The sequence below is a fragment of the Lissotriton helveticus genome, chromosome 1_1 (genome assembly GCF_964261635.1).
Source record: "Lissotriton helveticus chromosome 1_1, aLisHel1.1, whole genome shotgun sequence".
In the NCBI taxonomy this organism is placed as follows: Eukaryota; Metazoa; Chordata; class Amphibia; order Caudata; family Salamandridae; genus Lissotriton; species Lissotriton helveticus.
This window is the reverse complement of record NC_136057.1, coordinates 865,419,194-865,440,076: the sequence shown is the minus strand read 5'-3', so window position 1 is coordinate 865,440,076 and position 20,883 is coordinate 865,419,194. Positions and strand designations below refer to the sequence as shown.

At 49.6% G+C, this 20,883-nt stretch overlaps 1 long non-coding RNA gene across 1 annotated transcript in view; it reads right to left on the bottom strand.

The window, feature by feature from the left end:
- LOC144771066 (uncharacterized) overlaps positions 1-20,508 on the bottom strand; it is a 36,754-nt gene extending 16,246 nt beyond the window's left edge. The window contains exon 1 of the long non-coding RNA XR_013599096.1: positions 19,982-20,508. This is a non-coding gene — a long non-coding RNA (uncharacterized LOC144771066). The remainder of the gene's footprint in view (positions 1-19,981) is intronic.
- Between the last annotated feature and the right edge of the window lie 375 nt (positions 20,509-20,883).

The following is a 20,883-nucleotide window of genomic DNA, read 5'->3' as shown; positions in this document are numbered from 1 at the left end:
GGTCCTCGGATGCTTGATTCCGGTCTGGGAAAGATATGGCTGTTGTAGTTCGGACTGGACTGTTCCCATGGGGCAACAGGGTCAGAGCTGATTTGCATAAAGCCATTATCTGACCCAGGGTGGTGTGGAGTGCAAAAAAACGATGGATTTGGGCCCAGATCTTTTGACTGGGGGAGTGTGTGACATTGATCCACATTCAGTCCATCACTTGTTGTTTTTTGCAATTGCCGCCCTAAGTGCGCTGGGGATGCCCAGACGTGGGTCCCAGGCACTCCACACCACTTGGAGTCAAGCTAGCCGGGCTGAAGAGAGGTGTTACCTCGAAACCGGTCCGGTCCTCGGATGCTTGATTCCGGTCTGGGAAAGATATGGCTGTTGTAGTTCGGACTGGACTGTTCCCATGGGGCAACAGGGTCAGAGCTGATTTGCATAAAGCCATTATCTGACCCAGGGTGGTGTGGAGTGCAAAAAAACGATGGATTTGGGCCCAGATCTTTTGACTGGGGGAGTGTGTGACATTGATCCACATTCAGTCCATCACTTGTTGTTTTTTGCAATTGCCGCCCTAAGTGCGCTGGGGATGCTCAGACGTGGGTCCCAGGCACTCCACACCACTTGGAGTCAAGCTAGCCGGGCTGAAGAGAGGTGTTACCTCGAAACCGGTCCGGTCCTCGGATGCTTGATTCCGGTCTGGGAAAGATATGGCTGTTGTAGTTCGGACTGGACTGTTCCCATGGGGCAACAGGGTCAGAGCTGATTTGCATAAAGCCATTATCTGACCCAGGGTGGTGTGGAGTGCAAAAAAACGATGGATTTGGGCCCAGATCTTTTGACTGGGGGAGTGTGTGACATTGATCCACATTCAGTCCATCACTTGTTGTTTTTTGCAATTGCCGCCCTAAGTGCGCTGGGGATGCCCAGACGTGGGTCCCAGGCACTCCACACCACTTGGAGTCAAGCTAGCCGGGCTGAAGAGAGGTGTTACCTCGAAACCGGTCCGGTCCTCGGATGCTTGATTCCGGTCTGGGAAAGATATGGCTGTTGTAGTTCGGACTGGACTGTTCCCATGGGGCAACAGGGTCAGAGCTGATTTGCATAAAGCCATTATCTGACCCAGGGTGGTGTGGAGTGCAAAAAAACGATGGATTTGGGCCCAGATCTTTTGACTGGGGGAGTGTGTGACATTGATCCACATTCAGTCCATCACTTGTTGTTTTTTTCAATTGCCGCCCTAAGTGCGCTGGGGATGCCCAGACGTGGGTCCCAGGCACTCCACACCACTTGGAGTCAAGCTAGCCGGGCTGAAGAGAGGTGTTACCTCGAAACCGGTCCGGTCCTCGGATGCTTGATTCCGGTCTGGGAAAGATATGGCTGTTGTAGTTCGGACTGGACTGTTCCCATGGGGCAACAGGGTCAGAGCTGATTTGCATAAAGCCATTATCTGACCCAGGGTGGTGTGGAGTGCAAAAAAACGATGGATTTGGGCCCAGATCTTTTGACTGGGGGAGTGTGTGACATTGATCCACATTCAGTCCATCACTTGTTGTTTTTTGCACCCTGCAACTGCAGGCACCATCAAGCGTTCAACGGCTTCACTTTGTCGTCTTCCCTCAAGAATCCAGACTTCAGAGCCCAACGAGACCCGGATTCCCAGACCTCTCCAACCTCATCTCACATCTGCAGCTAAGCTGAGACCCGTGGGTGCGAAAAGACACGTGGGACCGGCCATCTTGAACAAACCTGCACTTCGCTTCCAGCACAACTCCCGAGGTAAACTCGACCAAGTGCTTTGGGGATTGAGAAGCCCCAGCCCCGAGCAGCCCCTGCACCGAAGATCAGCCCTCCAGCCTCCACGAGATCTGCGTGGGGCCCTTCTGCTTGTTTGCTGCTTGACGCGTTGTCTGGTCACTTGCCGGCTGGCTAGTGGCCTCCCAGACGACGAACCTTTGAATCTTCACTGCTGGTCTGGTTGCTCCAGACTGGCCCTTGCTCCCTTCCAAAAGAGGGGCACCCCGGACTCTCCTAGTCCGCACCAGACGTCTCTTCCACTCACCGCATGGGTTGCCTTTGCCAAGGCCTGTTGACTCCAATCCCGGATCCGACACCGCCGACAGCGAGAGCGTGCATGGCACAGCTCGTGCCTCCATCCTGGTCATCAAAGACACCTCCTGGTCCACGTGGCTGCAGAGTCAAGCGTCCACTCTTCACCTGATCGCGACGACAACATCTGGTTCCTTCCTGGTTCCACACCGGTCACTGGCTAGTGACTTTGAACACTGTCCCCTCTGCTTTCAGGACCTCTTCTTCACCAATCCACCCTTGGATCACACCGGACATCTTCCTCCTGGTCGCCTGCAGCATCTTTTCTTTCAGGCTCCATTGACTTCAACGTGAGAACCCGACACACTTTGGCACCTATGCACCCGCAGCCCGTGGGTGAGGTAACGAGAGCATTTCGGTGCTCAAGGGTAGTTTAACTGTCCTAGTGTCCAGTTCCACAGTCGTTTTTTTCCTAACTAGTCAGGATTGTCCGTACTCACTTTTTAACTTGAACTGTACTGTCCATAGACGTTGTTACGCATCTCGCGTGTGAGTTCACACTCTGCACACGCGTTCCGTGGGCCTCCTATTACTTACCTAGAGTTAGTGTAGCATGGTCCCATCGATCCTACAGCCTCTGGACAGCTCCATTCCTTTTATCGACTTTCACATTCCACATACTTAGTATATGGTTTGTCGTGCCCCTAGGGCACCATTGTAATTTTGTGCAACTTGTCGTATTTTTCTTAAGAGATTGTCATGTGCTTAGCCCTCTGACCTCATAAAGAGTTCAGAGGTGTTGTTATTAATAAATATAGTGTTTATTTTCATAACAACCTGTGTGGTGTCCTTTCATCTGGTATTCAAGGGGTTATATTGTGGTAAAACAGCTGGCTTAACATGCCAAAATAGTTTAGCCTAAGACTGCTTTGTCCATGCTACCATTAGGATAGCTGGTCTATAAGGTTGACTTACAACCAATCACCATAAGGGTTGTTTGGACTGATACAAGGTGATCACTAGAACTAGTGAGCATCATATATCAGGCCAACTTCTCACATTGGTGTGCAGCGGTTGGGATTTGAGCTTGCTGTTGTTTTTACCAAATATAATCTTGAAATATCATTTGAAAGATCACATAAGGTACTCTAGGTACATATAACAAGCTTAGAAATACTCTGAGTTCTACTGAACCAGCTATTGTAGTAGAAAGGGCCTAGCACACCCTGACTACAACTCTTAGCAAGTGATCAGTAGGAAAACCCATAGTGTAGGTAGGTGCATCACTTACACCTCACTAGAAAGCATGTCTACCCATGGAGAGTCTTCAGAGACTCCCCTAGTGGTTAGTGACCCTCCACAGGTCCTTTCCAGATATGCAGCTCTCAGTTTCCAGGAGATGAGACACTTGTGTACCTTCAGGAAATTGAAACCTGGTTCTAACCCTACCACTCCTTTTCTGTTAGGTCTCTTAGAGACATATGATGCCAGAAGGGCTGCTAACACAGACCCCTCTAATCCAGATAGGAGCATGCCCCCCTTGGAAGGTACTCTTGGTGATCCAGATCTCCCTGAAACAGAGAATGTAGATGAGGAGGAGGAGGAAGAAGAAGAACCATCTGGGGATGAGGCAGACAAAGGCCCTGTGAAAGTCAGCAGACTCACAAGGGCCAACCTAGACCTACATAGGGAAGGAACTGGGCGACCCCCAGTGCTGACCCTAGGCAGGCCTAACTATGGAGTTAGAAGAGATAGATCTCATTCTAGGGACTCCAATAGATCTGTGAACTCTCGTGCCTCTCATGCATCTGCTCAGAGGAGGAGGACTACCCCTCAGAGGAGAGAGCATGAGGCAAAGATGAAGGAGGCCAATCTGAGGATCCAAAGGGAAGAACTTGCCCTTGCCAAAGAGAAGCTTGCCTTTGCTAGAGAGCAACAGTTGAGTGGGGTAGTCCCCACTGGTGGCAGCAATATCCCTAGGGATAGAGAAAGGGGTTTTGATACTAGAAACCTGAGTAAAATAGTGCCCTCCTATAAGACAGGAGATGATATCCACAAGTGGATCACTGCTTTGGAGAGAGCCTGCAAAGTACAGCAGGTACCCCAGAGTCAGTGGGCACCTATATTGTGGCTCTCCTTTGAAGGTAAAGGTAGAGATAAGCTCCTCACTGTTAGAGATGAGGATGCTAATGATTACCAAGTCTTGAAAAATGCACTGATTGATGGGTTTGGCTTAACCACTGAACAGTACAGGTTAATGTTCAGGGATTCACAGAAAACTCAGGCTCAAGATTGGACTGACTTTGTTGATTGTGCCACTAAGGCTTTGGAAGGCTGGTTACTGGGAAGTAAAGTTACTGATTACACAGGATTGTATAATCTAATTATGAGAGAGCAAATCTTAAATAATTGTCAGAACCAGTTGTTGCATCAGCACTTGATTGACTCAGATCTGACCTCTCCCCAAGAATTGGGAAGGAAGGCAGACAGATGGGTCAGGACAAGGGTCAAGCAGCAGAACCAGAACCAGGGTGGTGGCCAGAAGAAAGCAGACCAGAAGGTTAATGAGAATAAGCAAAATGACCAGAAGTCTTCAACAGGGCCCCAACAACCTAAATGATTAAGGAGGGTGGGTCCCAGAATTCCCTGAAAAAGAAGAATGATGGTCCTAAGAAACCATGGTGCCAATACTGTAAAAGTACGACTCACTGGTTTAGTGAGTGCACCAAGAAAGGCCAAACTCCTACCACTACTGTCCCTAAAACACCTGCACCCCCTAGTACAGTTAGTAGTGGTAGTGTAACTCCCAAGGCTATAGTTGGGTTAACCCTGGGAACTGAGGTGGGTTCTGACTTAGTCAGAATTCCTACTCAGGCAGTTCTTGTTTGTACTGGGGACATGGATATGACCCCTACTGTAAGTCCTAGTACTCTGGGCAAATACAGGCAAACGCCTTTAATTAATGGAAAAATGGCTCAGGCCTACAGGGACACATGTGCCAGTGTCACTATGGTGACACCAACATTTGTGGACCCTGACCAGATCATGCTAGGTTAAGACTACCTAGTGACCAATGCTAGCAATGTCACTACCAATCACAGTATGGCAATTGTTAATTTCTCCTGGGGAGGGGTAACTGGCCTCAAAAGGGTTGTAGTTAGTTCAGACCTCCCAGTAGATTGTCTTTTGGGCAATGATTTAGAATCCTCACTGTGGTCAGATGTGGAGTACAGGACTCATGTAGAAATGCTAAGTCTCTCCTCACATGTCCTTGCTGTGACTAGGTCACAGGCCAAGAAATGCCCAGCTGAACAAGTGCTGGATCCTGGAAGAATGGACCAGACACTACCCAAGAGAAGGAATGGTAGGGTTAAGGCAGAGCTTTCCCCCCTGCCTCAGGTTGAGGATCAGCCCTCTCAGGAGGCTGACCCAGAGACCCCAGAAGGAACTGTCCTAGAAGAGCTTGAACCTGATCAGGTTGAGTTTCTTGGGACAGGGGGACCTTCCAGGGCAGACTTGAGACATGCCCAATTAGACTGTTCCTCTCTTGAACCCCTCAGACAGCAGGCTGCTGCTGAGGCTGCAGGGAATGCTACAGGTGCCCATAAGGTATATTGGGAAGATGGACTCCTATACTCTGAGGCAAGAGACCCCAAGCCTGGTGCTACTAGGAGGCTGGTCATCCCCTTTTCTCTTAGAGGTTTCCTTCTCACCTTAACCCATGAGATTCCCCTTGCAGGTCACTTAGGCCAGAACAAGACTTGGGACAGGCTTGCCCCACACTTTCACTGGCCTCATATGTCTGAAGACACTAAAGAGTTTTGTCGCTCATGTGTCACCTGCCAAGCCAGTGGCAAATCAGGTGGCACAACAAAGGCCCCCCTTATACCACTACCTGTGGTGGGGGTACCCTTTGAAAGAGTGGGGATAGACATTGTTGGACCAATGGACCCCCCAACAGCATCTGGGCACATATTTATACTGGTGGTAGTGGATCATGCCACCAGGTATCCAGAAGGTATTCCCCTTAGGACCACTACAGCTCCTGTTGTGGCCAGGGCCCTACTTGGAGTTTTCTCCAGAGTGGGGTTTCCTAAGGAGGTTGTCTCTGACAGAGGTGCAAACTTCATGTCAGGATACTTTACTGCAATGTGGAAGGAGTGTGGTGTAAATTACAAATTTACCACACCCTATCACCCACAGTGCAATGGGCGTGTTGAAAGATTCAACAAGACCCTCAAAGGGATGATAAAAGGGTTACCTGAAAAGCTTAGGCAAGCAAGGCTTTTACCCTGTTTGAAACAACAAGAGGAACGGGGATAGGACGATATTTAATGGGGTCCAGTGTACATGTCCAAGTATAGAGCACACAGAAGGATACAAAGTTCCCCGGGGAGAGTACAACAGTGTGGAGAAGGAGAAGAAGTGCAGAGTCAGGGAACTAGAGAGGTTCCCTTATCGGAACTAGAGAGCCTCACACACCCAGAGCGCTAGGTGTGAAACACCCTGACTGTAGGATGTCCAGCTTCATCATCGGCTCACTGCTCCTCGTCAGACCGGCGCTGCAATGTCTGACGGAATGCCAGGAGGCACTCTTTTGGCGGAGTTCTTTTGTTCCTTGCCGATGGTGTGTGTGAGTGAGAACAAGAAGTGTAGTCGGTGAAAAGTGAGTGAATGTTAAAAAGGGTAAGCAATCCACAATGTATTTTATTGGCGTGGCTGATTCCCTGATTAAAAGGGGGTGAGAGGGGAGCTAGAGACTGTAGGGTATGCAGAAAACTAACTCAACCCCCTATTGTGGTCAACATGTTTCTCGCCAACCGGCGATTCGTCAGGACCTTAACAAGGTACTACACAGGAAAACGGTGATACACTGCTCATTTAAAAAGTAAAAAGCAAATGCAAATACAACCTCACTGGGTCGGGTACAAAGCGGGCCAGGGGTCCTGCTCTAATTAGGCGACCTTAAGGGAGAGTAACACAGGCCTCGCAGCATGCTCCCGTGAGGCCAGCGCTGTCTGGTAAGAGTACCTGAGCGTAGACGCTGGGACGACGGCGACACCTACCCCTCACGCTTGCGGCACCTGGTCAGGGTGCGGAGCAGCTGGACATCCTTTTACCCTGCCTCCTGTTTGCTTACAGAGAGGTCCACAGAAGGGGGTTGGCTACAGCCCTTTTGAGCTTCTGTTTGGGCATCCTGTAAGAGGACCTCTATGTCTGGTGAAGGAAGGATGGGAGTTACCTCTCAAAAAGCCTAAGCTTGACATAGTGGACTATGTACTTGGTCTCCGCTCCAGGATGGCAGAGTACATGGAGAAGGCATCCAAAAACCTTGAGGCCAGCCAAGAACTTCAAAAAGCTTGGCATGACCAAAAGGCTGTCCTAACTGTTTATCATGCAGGACAGAAGGTGTGGGTGTTGGAGCCAGTGGCCCCAGCAGCTCTCCAAGACAAATGGTCTGGACCCCATACCATCATTGAGCAAAAGGGAGAAGTCACCTACTTGGTAGACATGGGAACTCCCAGGAGCCCCCACAGGGTGCTTCATGTAAACAGGCTCAAAGCATTTGTCAACAGGGAGGACATGGGCTTGCTCATGGCCACAGATGAGGGGCAGGAGGAAGAGAGTGACCCTCTCCCAGACCTGCTCACTCAGAACCCTGATGATGGGTCAGTAGATGGTGTAGTCTTTTCTGACAGCCTCTCTGAACATCAACAAGAGGATTGTAAACAGGTTCTTCAATCCTTCAGACAAATGTTCTCACTGACCCCCAGTCAGACAAACTGGTGCACCCATGAGGTGGACACTTGACAGTCTGCCTGTCAAGAGTAAAATCTACAGGCAACCTGACCACGTCAGGGACTGCATAAAGAAAGAAGTTCAAAAGATGTTGAAATTGGGAGTCATTGAACCCTCAGAGATCCCTTGGGCTAGTCCTGTAGTTCTAGTGCCAAAACCTCACACCCAGGATGGTAAGAGAGAGATGAGGTTTTGTGTAGACTACAGGGGTCTCAATGCTGTCACTAAGACAGATGCCCATCCAATACCGAGGGCAGATGAACTGATAGACAATTTGGCTTCTGCAACTTTCTTTTTTTTTTTTTGAAAAACCTTTATTGTACAAAAGGAAAACAGATACAGACCTACAACCAACACGGCCGGTCAGTAATGCAAATCAGCAAAAATAAAACAGTACATAGCTCATCAGCCGACAACCCGAGGGTCCGGCAGCTTAGAAGCAGGATGTGGTTAGGAGCACCTGTCAGATGAGGATAAATAAAAGGTTTTCATGTTTTAATACACACAAACAACAAAAAGAAAACCCACAAGAAAAGAGTCGAGGCAAGAGAATCAGTATGGGGTCTGCTACTTGCGGTATGGGGGAGACAACGAAGAGCAAGCATCGGAAAACATGGAGATGGGTGGCGGGGATCAGGAGCGAGCAACACTTCACAGAAAACAGAAAGTCAAAATACTGGAACGTAAAGTCAAGGAGATCCTGTAATGTCAAGGGGTTCTGCAATGGGAGGGTCACAAATCTCTCCACGATAAGCGTTCCATTGACCCCAAATCCTAACCCACTTCCTGGGCCTACCCCGGGAGACGTATACAATTTTTTCACGAAACATGCACCAGTCCATGTTCTCCTCCCAGGTCGAGATCAGTGGCGCCCTATGTGACCCCCAAAGTTGAGCGATGTCTCTTTTTGCAATCATACTGCCCAGTGTGACCCATTGAGTCTGAGCAACGGTGCGGTCATTCGGTTCCCAAATATTCAGCAGACAGCGTCGGGCCTCAGGAAATAGCCCGACGCCCGTCACCTCTCGCATCACCGCATGAACACGATTCCAGAAGGCCACCACCTCCGGGCATTCCCATATAATATGAAGGAAGGTAGCAAGCAAACCACATCCACGCCGACATAACCCATCCACCGAATAACCCATATGTATCAACCGTGGACCCGAAACATAGACACGATGAAGAATATTTAGCTGCATCAGTCGGAGACGCGCCGGAATAGCGACTTCCTTAGGGGAGGACACTGCAGCCTGCCAGTCCTCATCGTCCAACTCCAGCCCGTCACCCGTCCAAGCCTCACGCAGCTGTAGTAGGAGATCCGAACGGGTATTAATAAGTTTTTTGTATATGAGGGAAATAGTACTATCAGGAACATGTCCATCCAGCACTCTATCCTCCAAAGGAGAAGACTCGGGAATCAAGGTACCAGTGGGGAAGACCGAGGTGAGCGCATGACGGATCTGAAGGTATCGGAAATATTCGCTATCATTCAGCGTATATTCCCGCTTTAACTCGTCAAAAGTTTTGACTCTATCGGTGGCCCAAAGATCACCCACTTTGCTGATACCGATAAGGTCCCACCGATCAAATCCCTTTGAAGACCACAGACCGCCCAGCCTCTCAGCTGCATATAAAGGAGTCGCCCTAGTGAGTCTATCAGTCCAGCCTGTGGCCGATGTTGCGCTATCCCATTCACGTATGGCCACCGCAGTGGGGCCCGTCAAACATCTCCTGTCAATCTTGGAGTAAAGCGCTCTATTATAATCGCCCCCCGGCAGCTGCCACCTGTCCATATCATAAGCGGGATTAGGAACAGGTCCATACATGGCGTGGTTGATAGCACTCAACTGGGACACCCAATAATAGCGCCTGACATCCGGCAAAGCTATACCACCGTCATACCAAGGCAGAGTCAATTTCGCCAGCGCTATGCGTGGCCGTCCGTCCCAAACCAATTTCCTCTGGAGGCCCTCGATCTCACGGAAATAATTAGCTGGAACCAGATCCAGCGTGTTCTGAACGGCGTACAAGAATCGTGGAAGAAACATCATTTTAAATAAGGCCGCCCTCCCCAAAGGTGAAAGAGGCAATTTACACCACGCCGCTACAGCCGATCGAAGTCGGGCCAACGGGGGCTGTAGATTCCGCTCAAATCGGACTTTGGGGTCCAAAGAAACGTAGATCCCCAAATACTTGAAACCAACACTGGAGATAGGTATAGGGCAGAAGCGAGGCAAAGAAGGTTGGCCACCCGCGAGTGGGTAAATACAGGATTTAGTCCAGTTGATAATCAGACCAGAATTCTTTCTGAAAGAGCTCAAGACATCAAACAGGACACCCAACAACTTACGGGGAGAAGTAAGGTACAATAGTATGTCATCGGCATAGAGCGACACGCGGTCCTCGAAGGTAGGGGACCACCGTATGCCCTTGAGCGAGGGCTCCCAACGGAGCCACTCAGCAAGGGGTTCGAGAGCGAGCGCGAAAAGGAGAGGCGACAAAGGGCAGCCCTGTCTCGTGCCACGCCCAAGGACAAAAGGAGCCGTGGCCCGTCCATTAACCACCACCTGAGCGAGCGGTTGTTCGTATAAAAGTTTAACCCACCCGATAAACTTGGGACCAAAGCCGAATTTGGTGAGGGCAGCCCACAAATATGGCCATTCCACCGTATCGAAGACCATCGAGGCGTCAAGGGAAACCAAGATGGCCGGGTCAGTAAGAGACCCCGCCCTCGCCAGGACACCATGGAGGCGTCGAAGATTGAGTGCCGTATTACGGTGGGGGATGAATCCGGACTGATCAGGGTGCACCAAATCGCCGATCACCATGATCATGCGGCTCGCAAGAATTTTAGCAAGAACCTTGGGTTCTACGTTCAGAAGCGAGATCGGCCGATATGATGAACAGTGTTCCCGAGGATTACCGTCCTTGTGGATGACCACAATGGACGCCAGTCTCTGATCTCGGGGAAGAAGCCGAGATCTCGTGACGCCAAAAACGATCGACGAAGGTACGGCGCCATTTTGTCGGGACAAAATGTACAGCTCAACTGGCAAACCGTTCGGGCCCGAAGCCTTACCCGGGCGAAGTGCACGGATAGCGAGCGCTACTTCGTCGGTAGAAAAATCTGCCTCCATAAGCTCCCTATCCGAGTCTGACAGACTAGGCAATGTAATATCACGGAGCAACAGGTGCGAGTCCTCCTCAGGTCTATCCGAGGCCGGCGAATACACCTTCCGAAAGTACTGGGCAAAGACCTCAACTATCTCGATCGGGTCCATAACACGCACACCATCCATTCGCTCAATAACAGGCACCACATGATTCACTCTATCTCGTCTATCAAGCCAAGCCAGCAATTTCCCAGCCTTGTCACCCACATCATACAGGCGTCCCTGCTGTTCACGATGCATTGCCTTAGCCGCATCGGTCACCAGAGCTCTGTATTCGAACTGTTTAAGCACCAAGGAATGCAAGTTATCAGGCGTAAACACAGATTCCATACGTTCCTCCAATTCAGAAATATCAGTTTCAAGTCGTACCACCTCTACAGTTCTGCGCCTCCTGTCGCTGACAATCAGAGAAAGAGTCTGACCTCGGATCACAGTCTTGTACGCCTCCCATAAAATAACAGGGGAGGATACTGACCCCTCATTCTCAACAAAGTAATGTTCCATACACTTAACCACTTCCTTACTAATGTTGGGGTTACGGAGATGCCACAGATTAATAGGGGATGACACGACCCCCGGACTCCAGCCGCACATCAATATTAAGCCACAGTGGGGAGTGATCTGAGATCCCTCTTGCCAGTTGTCTAATTTCTCTCACGGATATCATCTGCGCTGCTGGTACAAGGATATACTCAAGTCACGAGAGACTACCGTGGGCCCCCGAATGAAAGGTATACTGGAGCTGCCCAGGGTGTAGTTGCCTCCAACAGTCTGCTAAACCCAGGGTATCCATGAAATTTCCCAACCATAGCTGCGACTTGGGGAGGGTTCTACGTGGGCTGTGATCCTCCTCTCCACTGACAACCGAATTAAAATCCCCACCCACCACAGGCAGACCATCGGGGAGTCCCAGGACCACCCCCCCCAAATACGAGAATGTGGTGGACTGTAGACCAGGGGGAACATACACAGACAAAATGGAGATCGTCTTCCCCTCCCAGCGACCCACGACAGCAGCATAACGGCCCCTATCATCCAACACCTCGTCATCTACCTCGAGGGGGAGGGAATTCCTAACCAAGATACCCACCCCCCTCGATCCAGTGGTAAATCCAGAGTGGGCCACCAAACGGTAGCCTCTTCTATTCAGTGCATGGCACGTATTGCCTACCAGATGCGTTTCTTGTAGTAGAACAACATCAGGGGAGTGTCGCTTTAAATACTGTGAAACTATCCCCCGTTTTATTCTATCTCCGAGACCATTAACATTCCAGCTCAGCACCCGCAGCCCCCTACCCGCCATCCAGAACAGAAACCAACAGTCCCCCGCCACAAAGCAGGCACAAAGGATAAAATAGCAACCAAATCAGAGCCTCGAAACAAACAAACAAGAAAAGACCCCCCCTACCTCCCCCCAAAGAACCCTCAACACACAACCCCCCACCCTGCACCCCTGTGGTAGACCAGAAAGCCACCCCAACTTGCAGTGTGCCTGTCACCCCATTAAACTAACCTACAAGAAGAGAGAGAAAAATGTCCCCTGAGGAGGAAGAGTTCCGAATCCCCCCACCCCTGGGTATCAACAACGTATAAAACAGAACTATCACAGAGCCGCTGCAAAGCGTCCAATAATGGCTCATCTGTACCGACTCACTGATCCTGTTCTTCCAGGACGCCTTCGGCACCTCTCGAACTCTCCGAATTGGTGTGTTTACATCGGCAAGGAGTCTAGCCAGTCACTAGCTACTTCAGGACGATCAAAGAAAAATGTACGTTCATTATACACAATCCTCAGGCGAGCCGGAAAAAGCATGGCATACTTCAGTTCCATATCTCTGAGGCGTCGCTTTACCCCCGTAAAGGCCATACGCTGCTTCTGCACCTCCTGAGTGAAATCCAGATAGAAAATGACCGACACATTTTCAAACTTGGTAGCACCATTAGTACGGGAGGCCTTCAGGATAGCGTCTCTGTCACGTAAGTTAAAAATCCTGGCTATGATAGGCCTCGGAGCGGCCCCGAGCTTGGGCTTCCCACCTGGAATCCTATGAGCACGCTCCACCGCAAAAAGTTTACTAAGGCCCTTTGGTGTCAAATAGTTTTGGATAAGGTCCTCCACCAAAAGGTCCGTTGGCACATCCGTAGAATTCTCCGGAACACCTATAATGCGAACATTATTGCGTCTGGCTAGGCTCTCAAAATCATCCAGCCGACGGGCAAACGAGTCTCTGGCCACGCGAAGATCGCGGACCTCGGTCTGAAGATCCGACACATTTGTAATCAAGCTTGCTGTCTTTACGTCCAGAGATTTGACCCGTTCGTTGGTTTTCCCCAGGTCTGTCCTGATAAGGTTGACCTCAATCGCAACCGTATCCAATTTAGTGGCTAGCGTTTTGTATTGCTGACCCATCGAAGTCTGGATATTGGCAATAGCGCCCATGACAGCCGTCAAAGTCGGCTCCTCATTCGCAGGAGGACCCATACCTAGGGCAGATGAACTGATAGACAAGTTTGCTTCTGCAACTTTCTTAAGTACATTTGACCTAACAGCTGGTTATTGGCAGATCAGGTTAGCTGAGGATGCCAATGCCAAAATAGCATTTTCTACCCCAGGAGGTCATTACCAATTTGTGGTGATGCCCTTTGGTTTGAAAAATGCACCTGCCACTTTTCAAAGGTTGGTGAACCAAGTTCTCACTGGGTTGGATGACTTTTGTGCAGCATATCTAGATGATATTGCTGTCTTTATCTCCACCTGGGAGGATTACCTGATCCACCTGAGCAAAGTTTTTGAGGCCCTGCAAAAGGCAGGCCTCACTATCAAGGCCACTAAGTGCCAGATAGGGCAGAGTCAGGTTGTGTACCTGGGCCACCTTGTGGGTGGAGGCCAGGTTCAACCATTGGAGAGCAAGATACAGGCCATAAAGGACTGGGCTCCTCCAACCACCCAGACACAGGTCAGAGCTTTCTTGGGCCTGTCTTGTTACTATAGGAAGTTTGTCAAAAATTATGGGTCGATTGTGACACCACTTAATGACTTGACAAGCAAGAAAATGCCAAAGAAAGTTCAGTGGACAGTTAGCTGTCAAAAGGCATTTGATGACCTAAAGCAGGCCATGCGTACTGCACTTATTCTCAAGAGTCCTGACTACTCCAAAACCTTCATTGTCCAAACAGATGCATCTGAGTTGGGTGTGGGAGCTGTTCTATCTCAACTGAATATTGATGGTCATGACCAGCCCATTGCTTTTATAAGTAGAAGGCTGACCCCTAGAGAGAAGCATTGGTCAGCTATTGAGAGGGAGGCCTTTGCTGTGGTTTGGGCCCTGAAGAAGTTGAGGCCATACTTGTTTGGAACTCACATCAAGATTCAGACCGACCATAAGCCCCTCTTATTGCTAAATCAGATGAAGGGTAAAAACCCCAAACTTCTTAGGTGGTCAATTTCCCTACAGGGGATGGACTTTACAGTGGAGCACAGACCAGGGACTGACCATGGCTATGCAGATGGTCTCTCCAGGTATTTCTACTTAGAACAGGAAGACTCACTTGGTCAAGGGTAGTTTAATATCCCTAAGTTTGGGGGGGGGTTATGTAGGAGAGTGGGGTCTGCAATCCTATGGTCACCCCAGATTTTTGCTTTTTGCTTCACAGGTTTACGACATTCCCTGGCTGTGGGCCTGCTAATCAGACCCACAGCCTAGCTGTTCTCTCTCTAAATTGACAACCATGTACTTTAGGTGCATTTACCAATTGGTACTGGGCCACCTTATCAGTCCCTGTACCCAGGGCATAGGTGTACCCAGGGCCTACCAGGGGCTGAAGCATGTATTATGCCACCCCTGGCTGGCCACCTAAAACTGACACAACTGGCTGCATGACAGCTGGGGCAAGGTGGTGTAATCACCCTTTGCTGTAGATATAGTATACCTATATCTAACCCTAAAATGGATACATATATTCCTATCAGTCACTCCTATGGCAGGCCTTATCAATCCTGAAGGCAGAGTGCTTGGAATTATGTGAGATGGTGCTCTGGCATGAGCTGAGCCCGTTTGCAGCTTGCGGAACCAAGTCCTAATAGCTGTTCCATGATAACGCTATACCATATACTCTTAAGTGCATTATCAACCTCGCGGTTAAATGCTAACTCTGGTATAACATTATCAAAACATGTCGAGTAAGGTGTCATACGAATTGGAATACTACCCCCTCGCCAATTCTGGTGATGGGGGTAGCATTCCACCCTTCTAGAGGGACACGACATGTATGTAACCGAGAACCCCGGTTAAAGTTAACTCGAGCCTTCTTATCACAAAATGGATGCTGCCACCACAGACACAAGTCTGACCTCCTGCTGCTGGGAGTCCTTCCAGCGAGGGAGGCTTGGACAAAGGGTTTCCTGCCTTGGGAGGTGCTAGCACCACCCCAGACAGGATTTTGTGTATTGGGTAGGACAGGCCTGAAAGGAATGAGACATGCCCGGGGCACACAAGGTGTCCTGTGCATACACCGGTTCAAACCAGTTGCTGGGGCATCCCTGCCCCAGCTCTGGCGGGAAACCGGACAAAGGATAGGGGGTGTAGCCACCCTCCTTCCTGGTCCCACCCAGGGGAGGGACCTAGTCAGTAGTGCAGCCCCCTTTAGTAGGATAAACGTAGGAGCTGGTCCCATTCCAAATTAGATTATACTGAACAATTCTACAAGAAGAAACTCTGGACTTCGACGTTCTGCTCCACAGAAGACTGAAGAATCTCCCTTGTGGACAAGGAGTGTCCACCCTGCAACTGCAGGCACCATCAAGCGTCCAGCGGCTTCACTTTGTCGTCTTCCCTCGAGGATCCAGACTTCAGAGCCCAACGAGACCCGGATTCCCAGACCTCTTTGACCTCAACTCACATCTGCAGCAAAGCTGGGACCCGTGGGTGCGACGAGACACGTGGGACCGGCCATCTTGAACGAACCTGCACTTCGCTTCCAGCACGACTCCCAAGGTAAACTCGACCAAGTGCTTTGGGAATTGAGAAGCCCCAGCCCCGAGCAGCCCCTGCGTCGAAGATCAGCCCTCCTGCCTCCACGAGATCTGCGTGGGGCCCTTCTGCTTGTTTGCTGCTCGACGCGTTGTCTGGTCCCTTGCCGGCTGGCTAGTGGCCTCCCAGATGACGAACCTTTGAATCTTCACTGCTGGTCTGGTTGCTCCAGACTGGCCATTGCTCCCTTCCAAAAGAGGGGCACCCCGGACTTTCCTAGTCCGCACCAGACGTCTCTTCCACTCACCGCGTGGGTTGCCTTTGCCAAGGCCTGTTGACTCCAATCCCGGATCCGACACCGCCGACAGCGAGAACCTGCGTGGGACAGCTCATGCCTCCATCCTGGTTGGCGAAGACACCTCCTGGTCCAGGTGGCTGCAGAGTCAAGCATCCACTCTTCACCTGATCGCGACGACAGCATCTGGTTCCTTCCTGGTTCCACACCGGTCACTGGCTAGTGACTTTGAACACTGTCCCCTCTGCTTTCAGGTCCTCTTCTTCACCGATCCATGCTTGGATCGCACCGGACATCTTCCTCCTGGTCGCCTGCAGCATCTTTTCTTTCAGGCTCCATTGACTTCAACGCGAGAACCCGACACACTTCGGCACCTATGCACCCGCAACCCGTGGGTGAGGTAACGAGAGCATTTTGGTGCTCAAGGGTAGTTTAACTGTCCTAGTGTCCAGTTCCACAGTTGTTTTTGTCCTAACTAGTCAGGATTGTCCGTACTCACCTTTAACTTGAACTGTACTGTCCATAGACGTTGTTACGCATCTCGCGTGTGAGTTCACACTCTGCACACGCGTTCCGTGGACCTCCTATTACTTACCTAGAGTTAGTGTAGCGTGGTCCCATCGATCCTACAGCCTCTGGACAGCTCCATTCCTTTTATCGACTTTCACATTCCACTTACTTAGTATATGGTTTGTCGTGCCCCTAGGGCACCATTGTAATTTTGTGCAACTTGTCGTATTGTTCTTAAGAGATTGTCATGTGCTTAGCCCTCTGACCTCATAAAGAGTTCAGAGGTGTTGTTATTAATAAATATAGTGTTTATTTTCATAACAACCTGTGTGGTGTCCTTTCATCTGGTATTTAAGGGGTTATATTGTGGTAAAACAGCTGGCTTCACATGCCAAAAGAGTTTAGCCTAAGACTGCTTTGTCCATGCTACCATTAGGATAGCTGGTCTATAAGGTTGACTTACAACCAATCACCATAAGGGTTGTTTGGACTGATACAAGGTGATCACTAGAACTAGTGAGCATCATATATCAGGCCAACTTCTCACAAAGACCATGCTTCACTTTGTTCCTCAGGTATCACTACTTTTACATTACTATTTCCTCTCTGTTTCCTATTACATACAGATGAAAAATGCCCAATTAGCCCACATTTAGTACATTTTTGCTTCAAAGCAGGACATGTTTTATCATTTGCCAAATGGTATTTACTGCCACATCTGTAGCATTTCCCATCATCTGACAGTTTATTTCTGGTGATGGAATCTTTCTTTTGAAAACTGTTAGAACGTAACTTATTGTAAGAACTTTTTGAAGAACTTATTTTATCAACAGTAGATTTCTCATCAGTAACTGGTTTTTCCTCTTGTAACACAGCTTTGGCACATCTACCTGTCAATTCCGTACATTTCACAATCCCAATAACCTCATCTAGAGGTAATTCCCCTTTTGCCCATAATTTCTCTTGGACATGTTTGTTGGAAGATCTCATGACTATCTGATCACGAATTAATTTGTCATGTAATGTGCCAAATCTGCAAGTGAGTGCTAAATCCTTCAATGCGGCAACAAAATCCTCTATAGATTCCTCAGGAGCTTGTTTGCGTTGGAAAAACTTATACCTGTTGACTGAAATAGAAATAGTGGGTTTGAAGTACATGGTTAAGTCTTCTAGAGCAATAATATAAACATCACCTTCTCTTGGTTTTTAGGGCTCGGCTATAACGCGCTGAAAGCGCGTTCTCGCCGAGAACTATTGTCGGCGTCTCAGCAGTCTGAGACGCCGAAGGGAGACAAGACCTGGCCGCGCGCAGTGTTTTCCCATAGGATAACGTTGTGCGCGCGGCCAGGTCTTGTTTCCAGAGCATGCGAATGCAGCCCGGATCGGGACGCGCGCCTGCTAGTATGCAAGGGGAGTCTGCATACCAGCGCGCGGCGCTGATAACACACACGCCTGCCGAACCGTTCTGCAAATTCCTCAGCGGGTTGTGTCTTGGAATGAGCACGTGCCCCCTTCCTCTTACACCACGAGCACCGCGCTTTGAGAGAGGCGCCAATGACTGAATGGGCATGGAGATGGTCTTGTCCTCCGAGGTGAGCCGCCCCTACAGCGACCAGATTAGAGGTAGAATCGGCGTTTCGACCACCGCACCCTTTGGTGAGCCTCACGATGCACGGCCTGGGTGTGTAGAGAGAGATGTCCACGCGCTCCCAGTGTGTTTGCCACGGTTTTTTGAAGTGACTGTGCAAAGTAACCGGGTACATGGCTATTTCTGTGCCTGGCAGACCGCACGCTCTTTGCCCTGTGGGGAAACAATATATTAAGGCAGGTCCGAGGACTGGTAGAGCCGGGTCTTCCGGCTATGTGGCAACCACTTTAATGTTTGGGGTGCTGATTGCAGGCGTGCCTGGAGAGCCGGTTTAGCATCAATGAGCCCCATTCATGGCCTGCAGTACCTCGAGCTGTCCAACGCCTGCGGCTGAATCCCGCCCGCAGCACGCCCCGTGCACCTGTGCTGCAGCCTCCGGGTGTCACTGCTTGCCTGCAGTGCTGAACCCAGCCCGCAGCACGCCCGTGCACCTGTGCTGCAGCCTCCTGGTGTCAATGCTTGCCTGCCATTGCTGAACCCCGCACGCAGCACGCCCGGTGCACCTGTGCTGCAGCCTCCTGGTGTCACTGCTTGCCTGCAGCGCTGAACCCCGCCCGCAGCGCTACGTATGAACACCAGCCCTCCCCTGCGCACCCCCGGCAGCTGCAGCCCTGGCATCCACTGATACTCTGCCAGGGTATCTGCCGAGACCGTTGCATTGTAAATGCTTGTTTGTTGATGCGATTGTATATTTTCATTGCCTTGGCCCCCAAACAATGGAGAAGTATTTTTTTCTTCCTTTCAGGTGTTAGCTCTTCTTCTTCCCCTATGGCTGAAATATAATTCTCAAAATACTCCTTCCAATCTTCCCATTTGATGGCGTCATCACTTGTTGATGGAATAAAAGGTTGTGGATGAGAGAGGTTCGAAATTATACCAGAAGCCATGAGTACTTAAAGGAATTTACCTTATACAAAATAAAGAAATGTCTCCAAAGATTATTTTATCTAAAAAAAAAAAATTGCACTAGAGGTTTTGCACTATGACCCACAATGCGAAAAGCGTGAATAACCAGGTGTGCGTGTCACCGCTGTTAACACGCTTATCTTGAAAAGATAATTGGAATAAATAATCAGAATTTTAGTATAATAAGGTGTACGACACACTTTCTAATTTAATAGCCAATATTTTGCGCTTGCTAAAAACATAGCCAAAGAAATAAGGTGTGTGTGTCACCGGTAAATAAGTAACACAACAATGCTCCCAGAAGAAGTCCTCTGACGTTTATAAAGAAGGACTTGGTGTGCGTGTCACCGCTAGCAACACGCTTGTCAAAATCTGTTAATGAAAGTGGTGTGCGTGTCACCGGTAGGAAACACGCGTCAATATCTCTAGAAGTGCAGTATTCAAAATGGCCACCCTGCGTGACCCTGCGTTTGCGTTCCACTGACGTAATGACGCACAGAAAAAAGCCTGACAGGATTTCAGGTGGGCGGGAATTGCGCAGGCATTAATCGCACTGAGGCGAAATTTCCCTCAGGTGCACTGAAAGTACACTTTTCCTTCAGCAAGAAGGTACAGCAATGCTCAGCAACGCTCTTACCGGTCTGTCACAGCGCCACAGAAGTGATCCTCATTAGCCCTCTTGCCTCCTTAACGATATGGATTCTTTGACCCGTCTTCGAAGTGGTCTTAAAGCGGCTAGACGGCATACGCTGCTCAAGGACCGGACACAGTGGAAGTCTGGAAAGACGCGACCGCTGTTTACACCAGCTCACTTCAGTTTCCGTCTGGTGAGGATGATCAGCCTTGTTTCCACCATCAATGACATGCAAGGATTGAGGATCTGGAAAGGTCAGCCCTAGCCAGGGCAGTCAGTAGGATGGAGAATACTTCCGCTGCTCTCCGAATAGTTGTTAATCTTGAAAACTAGACGACCCTCAGCATGAAAAAAAAATCACAGGAATAAACAGCACACTGAATGAGGGTTCTGGCAGGTGTCAGGGCTTCCAACGTCACCAAATTGTAGAGATGAAACGAAGACTTCAAGTAAGTTAAATATAGTTTATTAGGTTGCCCTAACACCAGAGGGTGCGCCTGCTCAAATCACGATCCTGCAGCAACTGTCCCAACTGTCACCAGAGCCTCCAGTTCCAGTAGAGAATGTTGATACGTAAAGGAATGGAGAGGAATGGAGAGGCTTGTGGCAGCAGATGAAGCAGCGCGAGGCAATGACATAAACAAGGATGTAAGCATATAACTAAACACAACATATTGTCTCTCATAATTACAGAGGCTAAGAAACGTTTGATTTTCCTTCACAGTTTCTGGCTCAGTCATTTGACGTATAGATGCTGCTCTCTCAGAAGTTACTCGCCAACCAAAAGCTGACAATAATTGTCCTAAAGAATGGACCACCTCCTGACACTACTGAGCTTTGTCTTTCTCTAGCTTGTATCCTCTCCGTGTGAGAGTAACGAAGTACTGAGTTTTTCAGAACCGGTA